We start from the raw sequence: 13343 nt of genomic DNA on the forward strand, positions 1-13343 counted from the left end.
TAACTACATTCATTTGAAGACTCTTTTATATTGTTTTCTCATGCTTGTTATTTATTGCTATTGTATCCCATAGTTTGTTGTCTATCGATCCTGTTATAGTTACTGTTCTACAGATTTGCTGAGTATGCCCACAGGAAAATTAATCTCAAGGTGGTGACATGTATGTTCTCCAATAATAAATTTTACTTTGAATTTTGCACTTTGAACTTTGTAGTGCCTTTTCAGATAATCTTGATTAAATCTAGACACAATCATAAGAACAGATGTGCTGGCATTGGAGAAAGTTCACGAGAATAGTTGTGGGAATGAAAGGGTTAACAAATGAGAAGCGTTTGCTGGCTCTGGGCCTGGACTCACTGGAGTTCAGAAGAGTGGGGGGGATACCTGTCAAATATTGAAAGGCCTCAACAGAGTGGAGTTGGAGAGGATGTTTCCTATAGCCGGGGATCAGAGGACAAAAGGTCACAGCCTCAGAAAAGAGCGTCCATTTAGAACACAGATGAGGAGAAATTATTTTAGCCAGAAGGTGGTTAACCTGTGGAATTCATTGCCATAGATGGCTGTGGAGGCCAAGTTATTATGTGTTTTAAAGTGGAGGTTCATGGATCTATCAGGGTGTCAAAGGTCACGGGGAGAAGGCAGGAGAATGGGGGTTGAGAAGGATAATAGATCAGCCACGATGGAATGGTGGAGCAGACTCGATGGACTGAATTACTGAATAGTCTAATTCTGTTTCTATGTGTTGTGGTCTCTTCACCCAGATTCTAGCCCCCACTGGGTAGGTTTTCCTCTGCTCCTGTCACTTCTTGATCTCTCGCTTTCGTTCTACCCTGTGTTCCTTCCATCGATGTCTAACTGCATCCTTTGTGAATTTAAGATTCAAGATTCAAGTTTGTTTATCACATGTACATCAAAGCACACAGTGAAATGGGTCATTTTGTTAACAACCAACACACCCGTGGGTGCTCTGGGGACAGCTCGCAGGTGTCACCACACATTCCAGCATGAACATGACACGCCCACAGTGCTCGGCAGAGTGACACAAGACAGCAAACAACAGCAAAACAAGCCCCTTTCCTCCCTCACACACACACACAGACCTCCAATCCCAAGACAGGCCATCTTCTTCAGCCTCCATTGGACTCAGGTTTGTATGCAGACTCAGTTCTCCGGCTAAAGGACCTCAGTGTCCGGACTACTGACTTAAGCGCAAACAACAGGAATTCTGCAGATGCTGGAAATTCAAGCAACACACATCAAAGTTGCTGGTGAACGCAGCAGGCCAAGCAAGGGTCTCGGCCTGAAACGTCGACTGCACCTCTTCCTCCAGATACTGCTTGGCCTGCTGCGTTCACCAGCAACTTTGATGTGTGTTGCTGATTTAAGCTCTGGGCTCGATCGTTGGCCCACACCCCAGCATCAGCAAAAAATAGGCTTCAAGCTGACTGCTGATGGGACCCCAAACACTAAGCCTCTAACTCCAGTCTTACCGATTCGCGAACCTAGGGGGTCATTGGACCTCATTGCTTCTGCCGGCATGGACATCCGACTCTGGACCCCGCCGACGAATCCCTGCACTGTTTGTCTCCTTTTGCACGTTGGTTGTTTGTCAGTCTCTCTTTGTGTGTAGTTTTCCATTAATTCTGTTGCACTTCTTTATTTGCCTGCAAGAAAATGAATCTCAGGAGAGTCTATTGTGACACATACATACTTCGATGATAAATTATCTTTGACTTTGACTTTGATTTACACCATACCAGAGAGTATATAACAATGACATTCCCTGTCAAGTGTTCCTTTGGAGCATTACAGGGAACTTGGGCTCTGTTGTCCTGACATCACCGATTGTTAGTTACACCTGCGACAGTTTGACCTTCCCGATATGCACACACAAACTGCTGGAGGAACTCAGCAAGTCAGGCATCATCTATGGAGGGGAATAAACAGTCCATGTTTCAGGCTGAAGCCCTTCATCAGGACTTGAAAGGAAGGGGGAAGGAGCTACAATAAGGAGGTGGGGGGAGTCATGTCAGTCGATGGCCTCCCCTACTGCCACAGTGAAGACACTTTCAGGCTGGAGGGGTTCATATTGTTGGTGCCAGATGGGATGGTTTGAGTATCTCAAAAGCTGCTGATTTCCTGGAATTTTCATACAGAACAATCTCTAGAGTTTACAGAGAATGGTGCAAAAAAAAGCAACCAGTGAGTGGCAGTTCTGTGGGTGAAAACACCTTGTTAATGAGAGAGGTCAGAGGTGGTAGCACAGTGGTATATAGTCGAGAGGGAGCTGCCCTGACAACTCTGAACATCGACTCGGGACCCCATGAAGTCTGGTGGCACCAGGTTAAACATGGGCAAGGAAACCTCCTGCTGATTACCACGTCCCATCCTCCCTCAGCTGGTGAATCAGTACTTCTCCATGTTGAGCAGCACTGAGGGTGGCAAGAACGTACCCACAGAATGTACTCTGGGTGGGGTCTTCAGTGTCCATCACCAGGAGTGGCTCGGTAGTACCACCGCAGACCGAGCTGGTCGGGTCCTACCGGACAGAGCTACTAGTATGGGACCTCAGCAGGTGGTGAGGGAACCAACAAGAGGGAAAGACGCATGTGATCTCATTCTCACCAACCTGCCTGCCACGGAAGCATCTGTCCATGACAGCATTGGTAGACGTGACACCACACAGTATTTGTGGAGACTAAATCCCGTCTCCATGTTGAAGAAACTCTCCACTGCGTTGTGTGACACTACCACCATGCAAAATGGGATAGGCTTCGAACAGATCTAGCAGCCCAAGACTGGGCATCTATGAGGTGCTGTGGGCCATCAGCAGCAGCAGGATTGTAACCTTATGGCCTGGCATATCCCTGCTGCAACATTACCAGCAGGCCAGGGATCAACCCTGGTTCAATGAAGAGTGCAGGAGGGCATGCCGTGAACAACACCAGGCATACCCCAGTATAAGGCTTTGCCCTGGTGGAGCCACAATACAGGACTACGAGCAGGCAAACAATATAAACAGCAAGTAATAGGCAGAGCTAGGGGGTCCCACAACCAACAGATCAGATCTGTGCTCTGTAGCCCTGCCACATGCAGCCACGAACGGTGGTGGGCAATCAAACTACCCACTGGAGGAGGCCCCACAAATATCCCCATCCTCAATGATAGAGGAGCCCAGCACACCTGTGCAAAGGAGAAGGCTGAGGCATTTGCAACAATCGTCAGTCAGAGGTGCCGAGTAGATGATCCAGCTCAGCCTCCTCCGGAAGTCCCCAGCATCCCAGATGTCAGGATGCAACCAATCTGATTCACTCCACGTGATATCAAGAAATGGCTGAAAGCACTGGATACTGCGAAGGCTATGGAGCCAAACAAAATCCTGGTAACAGTCCTGAAGACTTGTGCTCCAGAACTTGGCGCGTCACTAGCCGAGCTGTTCCAGTACAGCTACAACACTGGCATCTACCCGGCAACATGGAAAATTGTCCAGGTATGTCCTGTACACAAGAAGCAGGACAAGTCCAACCCAGCCAATACCACCCTATCAGCCTACTCTCAATCATCAGCAAAGCCCTGGAAAGGGTCATCAACAGTGTTATCATGCAGCACCCACTCAGCAATAACCTGCTTACGGATGCCCAGTTTGGGTTCCATCAAGGCCACTCAGATCCTGACCTCATTACCTCCTTGGTCCAAACATGGACCAAAGAGCTAAATACTGGAGGTGAGGTGAGAGTGACAGCCCTCAACATCAAGGCAGCATTTAACTGAGTATGGCATCAAGCTGCCCTAGCTAACATGGAGTCAATGGGAATTTGGGGGAAACCCTCTGATTGTTGGCATCTTACCTGACACAAAGGAAGATGGTTGTGATGGTTGGAGGTTAATCATCTCAACCTCAGGACATCACTGCAGGGGTTCCTCAGGGAAGTGTCCTAGGACCAACCATCTTCAGCTGCTTCATCAATGAACAGTTGCAGCAGTGTGTACTATCTACAAGATGCACTGCAACAACACACCAAAGTTCCTAAGGCAGCACCTTCCAGACCCACGACCACTACCATCTAGAAGGACAAGAACAGCAGATACCTGGGAACACCACCACTTGGAAATCCCCCTCCAAGTCACTCACCATCCTGACTTGGAAACATATCACTGTTCCTTCATTGTTGCTGGGTCAAAATCATGGAATTCCCTCCCTAACAGCACTGTGGGTGTACCCACTCCTCAGGGACTGCAGCAGTTCAAGAAGGCAGCTCATCACCTCCTTCTCAAGGACAACTAGGGATGGGCAATAAATGCTGGCTTAGCTGGCGATGCCCACATCCCGTAAATGAAAAAATAATATTCTACAGGTTTGTTAAGTATGCCCCCAAGAAAATGAATCTCAGGGTTGTATGTAGTGACATGTATGTACTTTGATAATAGAAGTTACTTTGAACTTTGTAAATAATTATCCCTTGGAATTAGAAAGCACTCTGCAGTTCAGGCTGCACCTGTGAGCAAAAATAACATCAATGTTTCAAGTTAAGGATCCTTCACTGGAACTGGAAAAGTGAGGTCACAGGCATGTCTTAAGTTGCAGAGAAGGGGAGTGGTGCAGAGAACAAAGAGTTTGTGAGCGCTGATCAAAGTTGTCTAGGCAAGTTCAATTTCAAGTTTATTGTCATTCAACCCTACACATATTTACCGCCAAGCAAAACAATGTTCTTTCCAACCATGGTGCACAACACAGTACACATAACTCAAACACATCGCACATAAAGTAATATTACCACAAATAATAAGGTGCGTTTACAGCATAAAGTTATAAAGAAAACAATAAAATGCCACTGGTGCTTCATACATAATGAGACCTAGGCGGTGGCAGGGAGTTTAGTAATCTCACGACCTGGGGGAAGAAGATGTTCCCATCCTAACAATTCTTGTCCTAAGCTATGGTGCCTCCAGCCTGATAGTAGGGGATCAAAAATATGGTGTTACAGATGGGAGGGGATCATTGACAATGCTGAGCACTCTTGATAAATATCTCTAATGACTTTTCTAAAACTTCTAATTAGACTTTGAAGACGAAAACAAAAGAAATCTGTCACAGCAAAAATATACAGCCATGGAAGGTAATCTGAAAGTGTTAAATTTATCATTGAATTTTTGGGGGCAGCACAGTGACATTTACCAATCGGGTCTCCATTCTCCCCGCTGTCTGTAAGGAGTTTCTACGTTCTCCCTGTGGACACGTGGGTTTCCTCCAGGGGCTCGTGCTTCCTCCCACTTTCCGGTGGGGTTAGTGAACTGTGGGCGTGCTTTGTAGGCACTGGAAGCCTGGCAACACCTGCGGTCTGCACCCAGGACAATCCTTCGCTGATTTGAATTGACACAGCAATGTAATTTACAGTATGTTTTGCTGTACAGTACATGCGACAAATAAAACTGACCTTTAAGGGCTACAACATAGACAGAGAGGGGACGTGGTTTTGCTGCTTCGGTTTAAGGGATCATCAGTGGAAAAAAGCTGGAGGCCAAGTGTAGGACAGAAAGAGGAACTTTGAAAGCAATGCACTGAGCTCAAATTTCAAAGTAAATTCATCATCAAAGTATATCACAATTTACTACCCAGAGGTTCTACTTTCTGAGAAGGCTGAAGAAAGCTGGACTTTGCACATCCATACTCACGTCATTCTACAGTGAGCATCCCAACAAGCTGTGTTACTGCATGGTACGGAAACTGCACTGCGGTGGACAGGAAGGCTCCACAACGGGTGATCAAAACTGCTCGATGCATCATCAGCACCAGGTTACCCGCCATCAAGGTCATGTATATACAGAAAAGGGCCAGTAACATCATGAAGGGTCCTACCCACCCTGCTCACGTCAGGGAGGAGGCTACATAGTGTCAACATTTGTACTCCTCTCGTCAGGGAGGAGGCTACATAGTGTCAACGGCAGGACCACTAGACTCAAAAACAGTTACTTTCCCCCAGCAGTGAGGCTGATCAACATTCCAGCCACTGACTCCACCCATCAGTCACCTTATGTGCAGCCTGGCGTCACTTTATGGACGTAGAATCAATCTGTGTATGTAAGCTATCTTATGTATTTATACTTATTGTGTTTCTTTGTGTGCAGCAGTCTGGAGAAACAATTATTTTGTTCTCCCTACAGGTGTACAGGAAATCGCATTAAATAAGCTTGCATATTGATACAAAGAAACAGCAGAATCGATGAGAAACGGCACCCAAACGACGACAGACAAATAACCAATGTGGCAGCAACGACAAACGGCACAAATGCACAGAACGATCAACAAATAAATAAAGAAATGCATACGCACTGACAACATGAGCTGCAAAGAGTCCTCGAAAGTGAGGTTGTGGAATCAGTTCAGAGTTGAGGTGAGTTACGTTATCCCCTCTGATTCAGGAACCTGATGGTTGAGGGTGGGTAGTAACTGTTCCTGAACTTGGTTGTGTGGAACCTGAGGTTCCTGTACCTCCTGCCCGGTGACAGCAGTGAGAACACATCGGACTGGGCTGTCAGAATTCAGATTTCAATTCCGACGTCACGTGTAAGGAGATTGTAGGTTCTTCCCTTGACCGTGGGGGCTTTCACTGGGTGCTCCAGTTACCTCCTACAGTCTAAAGTCGTACCGGCTATGAAGTTAACTGGTCATTGTGAATTCTCTGGGGTCAAATTGGCAGTTGCTGGGTGGCACGTCTAGAAGGGTCCCCTCCGCGCTGTATCTCAATAAGTAAATGAGGTCATGATCCAGATGGTGAGATTGGATCCTGCAACTGGACAAAACACCAGCAAATTGCCTCTTGCCGTGAGTTGTTGGGCTCCTCAGTGTGAAGGAAGGTAGCTTAAAGAGCAGGCTTCACATTTCCTGTGATCGGATGAGAAAACACGGTAAGGAAGGGAAGGAATGAGGCAGATGGGAGAGTGAACCAGGAATACGCATAAGGAAAGATCCCTGCAGAAGATTACAAGTGGAGCGGTGTGGTGGTGCTGGATTCACTTAGACACTGAGGTATTTACTGTTTACTGTTTATCTCTGCTTTATTTATTTATCAGTTTGTTTGTTTGTTTACTTATTTACAGAAGGGTCTTTCTATCCAGCAACCACCAGCTTAACCAGACCTAATCTCGGGTGCGACCTTGGACTGTGGGAGGAAACCAGAGCACTCGGAGAAAAGCCAAGTGGACACGGGGGAGCCGTACCAAGACTCCTTAGAGAGGACGCCGGGATTGTACTCTGAACTTGATGCCCCACTGTAGCTGCGCACAATATGTATATTGAACTATACCTTACAGTATCATGTACGGCAATATTTTGGTTTATTTGCTGTGGATTGCATGTTTGTAGGTGAACCGTGGTCTGGAGGAATGGTGTTTCATTTGGTTGTATATATGTACAGTCAGATGACAATGAACTTGATCTTGTGTGGTAGCTGTCTCTGGTGTTGGAATCCCATTGAATACGGTGGAAATTATAGCAGAGGCTGGTGGGGAAGACAATGTTCCATCTCCCTTCGGATTGGGAGGAGAGAGATGTGAGAGTGAAAGATTGGGACTGAGATCCAGTGAAATAGGGCAGGTGTGGGGAACTTAACCAGCAAATGGGAAACCACTGTTAGAGGTATGGTATGAAACCTCTAAGGTAAGGTAAGATAAGGTAAAATAAGATAAGTTAAGGTAAGGTAAGAAACCACTGTTAGAGGTAAGGTGTGAAACCTCTAAGCATCAGTGTGGTAAACCTCGTCAGAAGCAATACAACAGAAACAGACAAACAAAACACTCACTCGTCATTTTATTAGATACCTCCTCTACCTAATATAGTGGTGACTGAGTGTGCTTCTGTGTGTTCGTGGACTTCTGCAGCTGTATCGATCCACACAGAGATGCTCTTCTGCACACCACTGTTGCAACGTGTGGTTATTGAAGTTACTGTCGCCTTCCTGCCAGCTTGAATCAGTCTGTTCATTTCCCCTCTGACCTCTCTCATTAACAAGGTGCTTCCATCCACACAATTGCTGTTTTGTTTTTTGTTTTTTGCAACCATTCTCTGTAAACTCTAGAGACTGTTGTGTGTGAAAACCCCAGGAGATCAGCAGTTTCTGAGATACTCAAACCACCCTGTCTAGCACCAACAATCATTGCGCAGTCAAAGTCAGTTAGATCACATCTCTTCCCCATTCTGATGTTTGCTCTGAACCTCTTGGTCATGCCTGCATGCTCTTAGGCAAGGAGTTGCTGCCACATGATTGGCTGCTGAGATATTTGCAATATCGAGCAGTGTACAGGTGCACCTAATAATGTGATCATTGAGTGCACTCAGGAAATTACCTTCAGGTTATTTTGGGAAAATAATTATACAGTCCCCTAGAACGTGAACAAGGAATTGAAAGCATTAATCATGAATTATTTCAGAATGATCGGGAACTCCAGAGTATTAGACACATCCTGAATCATAAGCAAAATAAAGCTCACATTAACACATCGCTTTTCTCAATGACACGATTGCACTCACTCACCACACACACACACACACACACACACACACACACACACACACACACACACAGAAGTGCACTGAAGAGGTAAAGAGACACTCACATGACATGTTTGAAGATACACATATGAATGCACTGACTCACAGATATTAAAAAACAGTTTGTATTGTGAAAGCAGAATTACTGTAAGGAAACGTTCTCTTCGTCTTGTAAGTAGGTATTAGGGCAGAGTAGCGTAGGGGTTAGGATTACCCTTTGGTGTACCAGTGGCACGGGTTCGATTTCTGCTGCCGTCTGTAAGGAGTTTGTACATTCTCCTTGCGACCATGTGCATTTCTTCCTGGTGTTCTGGTTTCCTCCCACAGTCCAAAGATTTGGAGTGTTAATGGGTTACATGGGTATAATTGGGAGGCCTGTACTCTCTTGGCCAGAGCTGTGCCTCAAGTCAATAAAATAAACTTGGCTTACTTTTATGTTCTTAGCAAATTACTTCCTATATTCTCATCGAAGCTGTGAACACGGACACTAGAAATTGTGGAGATTCGGAAAATCTAGAGCAACACCACAAAATGGAGGAACTGGAGGAACTCGGCAGGTCAGGCAGCACCTATGCAGGGGAACAAACAGTCAGTGTTTTGCATCAAGACCCTTCATCAGGACACAGTTGCTAATGTGTAGGCCAGACATTGAGGGCCCCAGCATTAATTCCTGCTGGCCTCGGGCTCCCAATCACAACGCCATCATATCACAGAAAACAGCCTCCCCTCTGTGGACTCTGTCTATACTTCTCACTGCCTCAGTAAAGCAGCCAGCAGAATCAAAACTCCAGCCACCCCAGACATTCTCTCTCCTCCACTCTCCCACCAGGCAGAAGACACAAGACATTGAAATCACATACCACCAGGCTCAAGGACAGTGTGTATCCATCCACTGTTACCAGAGTCTTGAACGAAGCCCTTGGATGATAAGATTGACTCTAGACCTCACAATCTAGCCCATTATGATCTTGCACTTCATTGTTTACTTTCTCTGTAGCTGTTACACTTTATTCTACATTGTTGTTATTGGTTTTAGCTTGTCCTACCTCAATGCACCGTGTAATGATTTGATCTGTATGAACAAACACAAGACAAACTTTTCACTGTATCTCGGTACACGTGACAATAATAAACCAATTCCAGTACCAATTAGATCATAAGACCATAAGATATAGGAGTAAAAGTAGGCCATTCAGCCCATTGAGTCTTCATCATTCAATCATGGCTGATCCAAGTCATCCCTACTCCTCTGCTTTCACCCCATACCCCTTGATGCCCTGGCTAATCAAGAACCTATCTATCTCTGCCCTAAATACACCCAGTGACTTGGCCTCCACAGCTGCTCTTGGCAACAAATTCCACAGATTTACCACCCTCTCACTAAATTAATTTCTCCGCATCTCTGTTCTAAAATGACGTCCTTCAATCCTGAAGTCGTGCCCTCTTGTCCTAGACTCCTCAACCGTGGGAAATAACTTTGCCATATCTAATCTGTTCAGGCCTTTTAACATTCGGAATGTTTCTATGAGATCCCCCATCATTCTCCTGAACTCCTGAAAGGGCTGCCAGATGTGCTTCATACGGTAACCCTTTCATTCCTGGAATCATTCTCGTGAATCTTCTCTGAACCCTCTCCAATGTCAGTATATCCTTTCTAAAATAACGAGCCCAAAACTGCACACAATACTCCATCTGATCTGTTCAGCCTGAGCTCCAGGGGTGCTGGTAAAGGCAGATACATTAGGGACACTTAAGAGACTCTTGGGCACATCTTGTTCTTCTTAAGCTCATCTCCCCTACTGGGGCACAGGTAGTTCACCAGAGCGCTCTGACCTGGGCCAGTCTTCAGGTTGTCTCCAGGTGCAGCCCATCTTCTTGACGTATCTTTCCTCTCCCTGGGATGCTCCCTTTGGAGCTTCTGTTTGTGTTTCTGTAGCTCCCGGGGTGGGGGGAGGGGATGGAATCGGTCTGCTCAGCCCATATCCAACCATCCTCCTTTCATAGTCAAGGTTGGGACCATCCATGGTAGAGTTTGTTGGGAACATGGACGAAAGAAAGATGGAGGGGTATGGAGGAGGGAAGGGTTAGTTTGATCTTAGAGTACGTTAAAAGGTTGGCACAACATCATGGGCCAAAGGTCCTGAACTGTGCTGTAGTGTCCTATGTTCTCTGTGGTAGGTGCGCAGTCTGGGGTGCTGGAGGAGGCAAATAGGATAGAGGCATTCAATAGGCACATAGATGTTTGGCGTATCGCAGGACAGGGACATTGCATAGCAGAAGGGATCATTTAGTTGGGCCTTTGATTACAGGTGCTTGGGCCTATTGAGTCTAAACTAACCGTCAAACACCCATTTATGCACTAATTATGCAATAATCCTAAATCCACCATGGACAGTCCCAAACCCGGCTGCGGAAGGAGGAGTGCTGGACATGAGGCTAGCAAACCTGCTCCATAACAACCCAGAGTTACAGAAATGCCAACAGAAGCTTCGAAGTCCTCATCCCCGGGAGAGGATGGATACACCAGGAAAATGGGCTACATGTGAGGACGAGGTGAAAGACTGACCCGACACTGAGGACTTTGACGAGCTGCTGTCGGAGGTCTATGCCCCAGTAGGGGTGATGGACTTAAGTAAATGTAATCATACAATAATTCTCTTTTATTTTTATTCTTCCCACCTTCTCAGCAACCACACACATACCCTGTCAGGGCAATTCACAGCAGACAGCTGCGTCTCACTGGGATTCAGGAAGAAACTAGAGCAATCCAACTTGGTAGAGGAAACATACAGATTCTATTCAGGCAGCATTAGGGTTGAAGCTGCTCATTCAGCTCCTCTATATCTTGAACACAGGTTCTTGAGAAAATGTTCAGAGCAGTTTATCTTTACTTTATTGTCGCCAAACAATTGATACTAGAGCGTACAATCATCACAGCAATATTTGATTCTGTTCTTCGCGCTCCCTGGAGTACAAATCGATAGTAAGTATTAAAAATTTAAATTATAAATCAAAAATAGAAAATAGAAAAGAGAAAGTAAGGTAGTGCAGGTCTGGATATTTGGAGGGTACGGCCCAGATCCAGGTCAGGATCGTTCAGCAGTCTTATCACAGTTGGAAAGAAGCTGTTCCCAAATCTGGCCATACGAGTCTTCAAGCTCCTGAGCCTTCTCCCGGAGGGAAGACGGACGAAAAGTGTGTTGGCTGGGTGGGTCGTGTCCTTGATTATCCTGGCAGCACTGCTCTGACAGCGTGCGGTGTAAAGTGAGTCCACGGACGGAAGATTGGTTTGTGTGATGTGCTGCCCCGTGTTCACGATCTTCTGCAGCTTCTTCCGGTCTTGGACAGGACAACTTCCATACCAGGTTGTGATGCACCCTAGAAGAATGCTTTCTACGGTGCATCTATAAACATTAGTGAGGGTTTTAGGGTACAGGCCAAATTTCTTTAGCTTTCTCAGGAAGTAAAGGTGCTCGTGGGCCTTCTTGGCAGTGAACTCTGCTTGGTTGGACCAACTCAGGTCATTTATGATATTGACCCCAAGGAACTTAAAGCTTTTGACCTGTTCCACTTGTGCACCATCGATGTAAATGGGGTCGTGTGGTCCACTACTCCTTCTGAAGTCAACAACCAATTCCTTCCTCTTGCTGACATTGAGGGATAGGTTATTGTCTTTGCACCATGCCACCAGGTTCTTAATTTCCTCTCTGTACTCAAACTTATCATTACCCGAAATACGGCCTACAATTGTGGTGTCATCAGCAAACTTATATATTGAGTTTGATGGAAGCTTGGCTACACAATCATGGGTGTACAGTGAGTACAGCAGGGGGCTGAGTACACAGCCTTGTGGGGCACCGGTGCTCAGAGCGATTGTAGAGGAGAGCTTGTCCCTTATTTTTACAGCCTGGGTCCTGTCTGTGAGGAAATTGAAGATCCAGCTGCAGATCTGAGTGCTAATATATTAATGCACAGAGTAAATTCCCTACCAATTGGACCATGTGGGTTCCCATAGCAACATTTATCTAGAAGAAGGAACTCAAGATAAAAGTATTTGTTATGAGAAGCTGCATACACTCACCTGCTGTAGCTAATAAAATGGCCACTGAGTGTATGTTCATGGTCTTCTGCTGCTGTAGCCCGTCCACTTCAACGTTCGACATGTTGTGGGTTCAGAGATGCTCTTTTGCACACCACTGTCATAGAACGTGGTTATTTGAGTTACTGTTGCCTCCCTGTCAGCTTGTAACAGTCTGGTCACTTTCCTCTGACCTCTCTCATTAAGAAGGTGTTTTTGCCCACAGAACTGCCACTCACTAAATATTATTCGCACTGTTCTCTATAAAAAAAACCCTAGAGACAGCTGTGTGTGAGAACCTCAGCAATTTTTGAAATACTCAAACAACCCCATCTGGCACCAACAATCATTCCACGGTCAAAGTCACTTAGATTGCATTTCTTCCCCAAGCTGATGTTTGGTCTGAACATGGACTGAACCTCTTGACCATGTCTGCGTGCTTTTATGCATTGAGTTGCTGCCACATGATTGGCTGATTGGATATTTGCATTAACAATATTGTGTACAGGTGTACCCAATAACGTGGCCACTGATGGAGCATTCAAAATGTGTGGGACCACATTATTGCAAGCACACAGAACAACAGGAGGGGAGGCAGTCTGTCCAAGGGTTTGAGGCCTGTCTGATTGTGTGAGTGAGTGAGAGGCTGGGAAAGGAGATTGTTTTGCTGTTATTGTTATTGTTGTTGCTTGTGTTGTTCTGCCGAGCAATGTGGAC

This window comes from Mobula birostris, chromosome 3, assembly GCF_030028105.1.
Source record: "Mobula birostris isolate sMobBir1 chromosome 3, sMobBir1.hap1, whole genome shotgun sequence".
NCBI classification, from domain to species: domain Eukaryota; kingdom Metazoa; phylum Chordata; class Chondrichthyes; order Myliobatiformes; family Myliobatidae; genus Mobula; species Mobula birostris.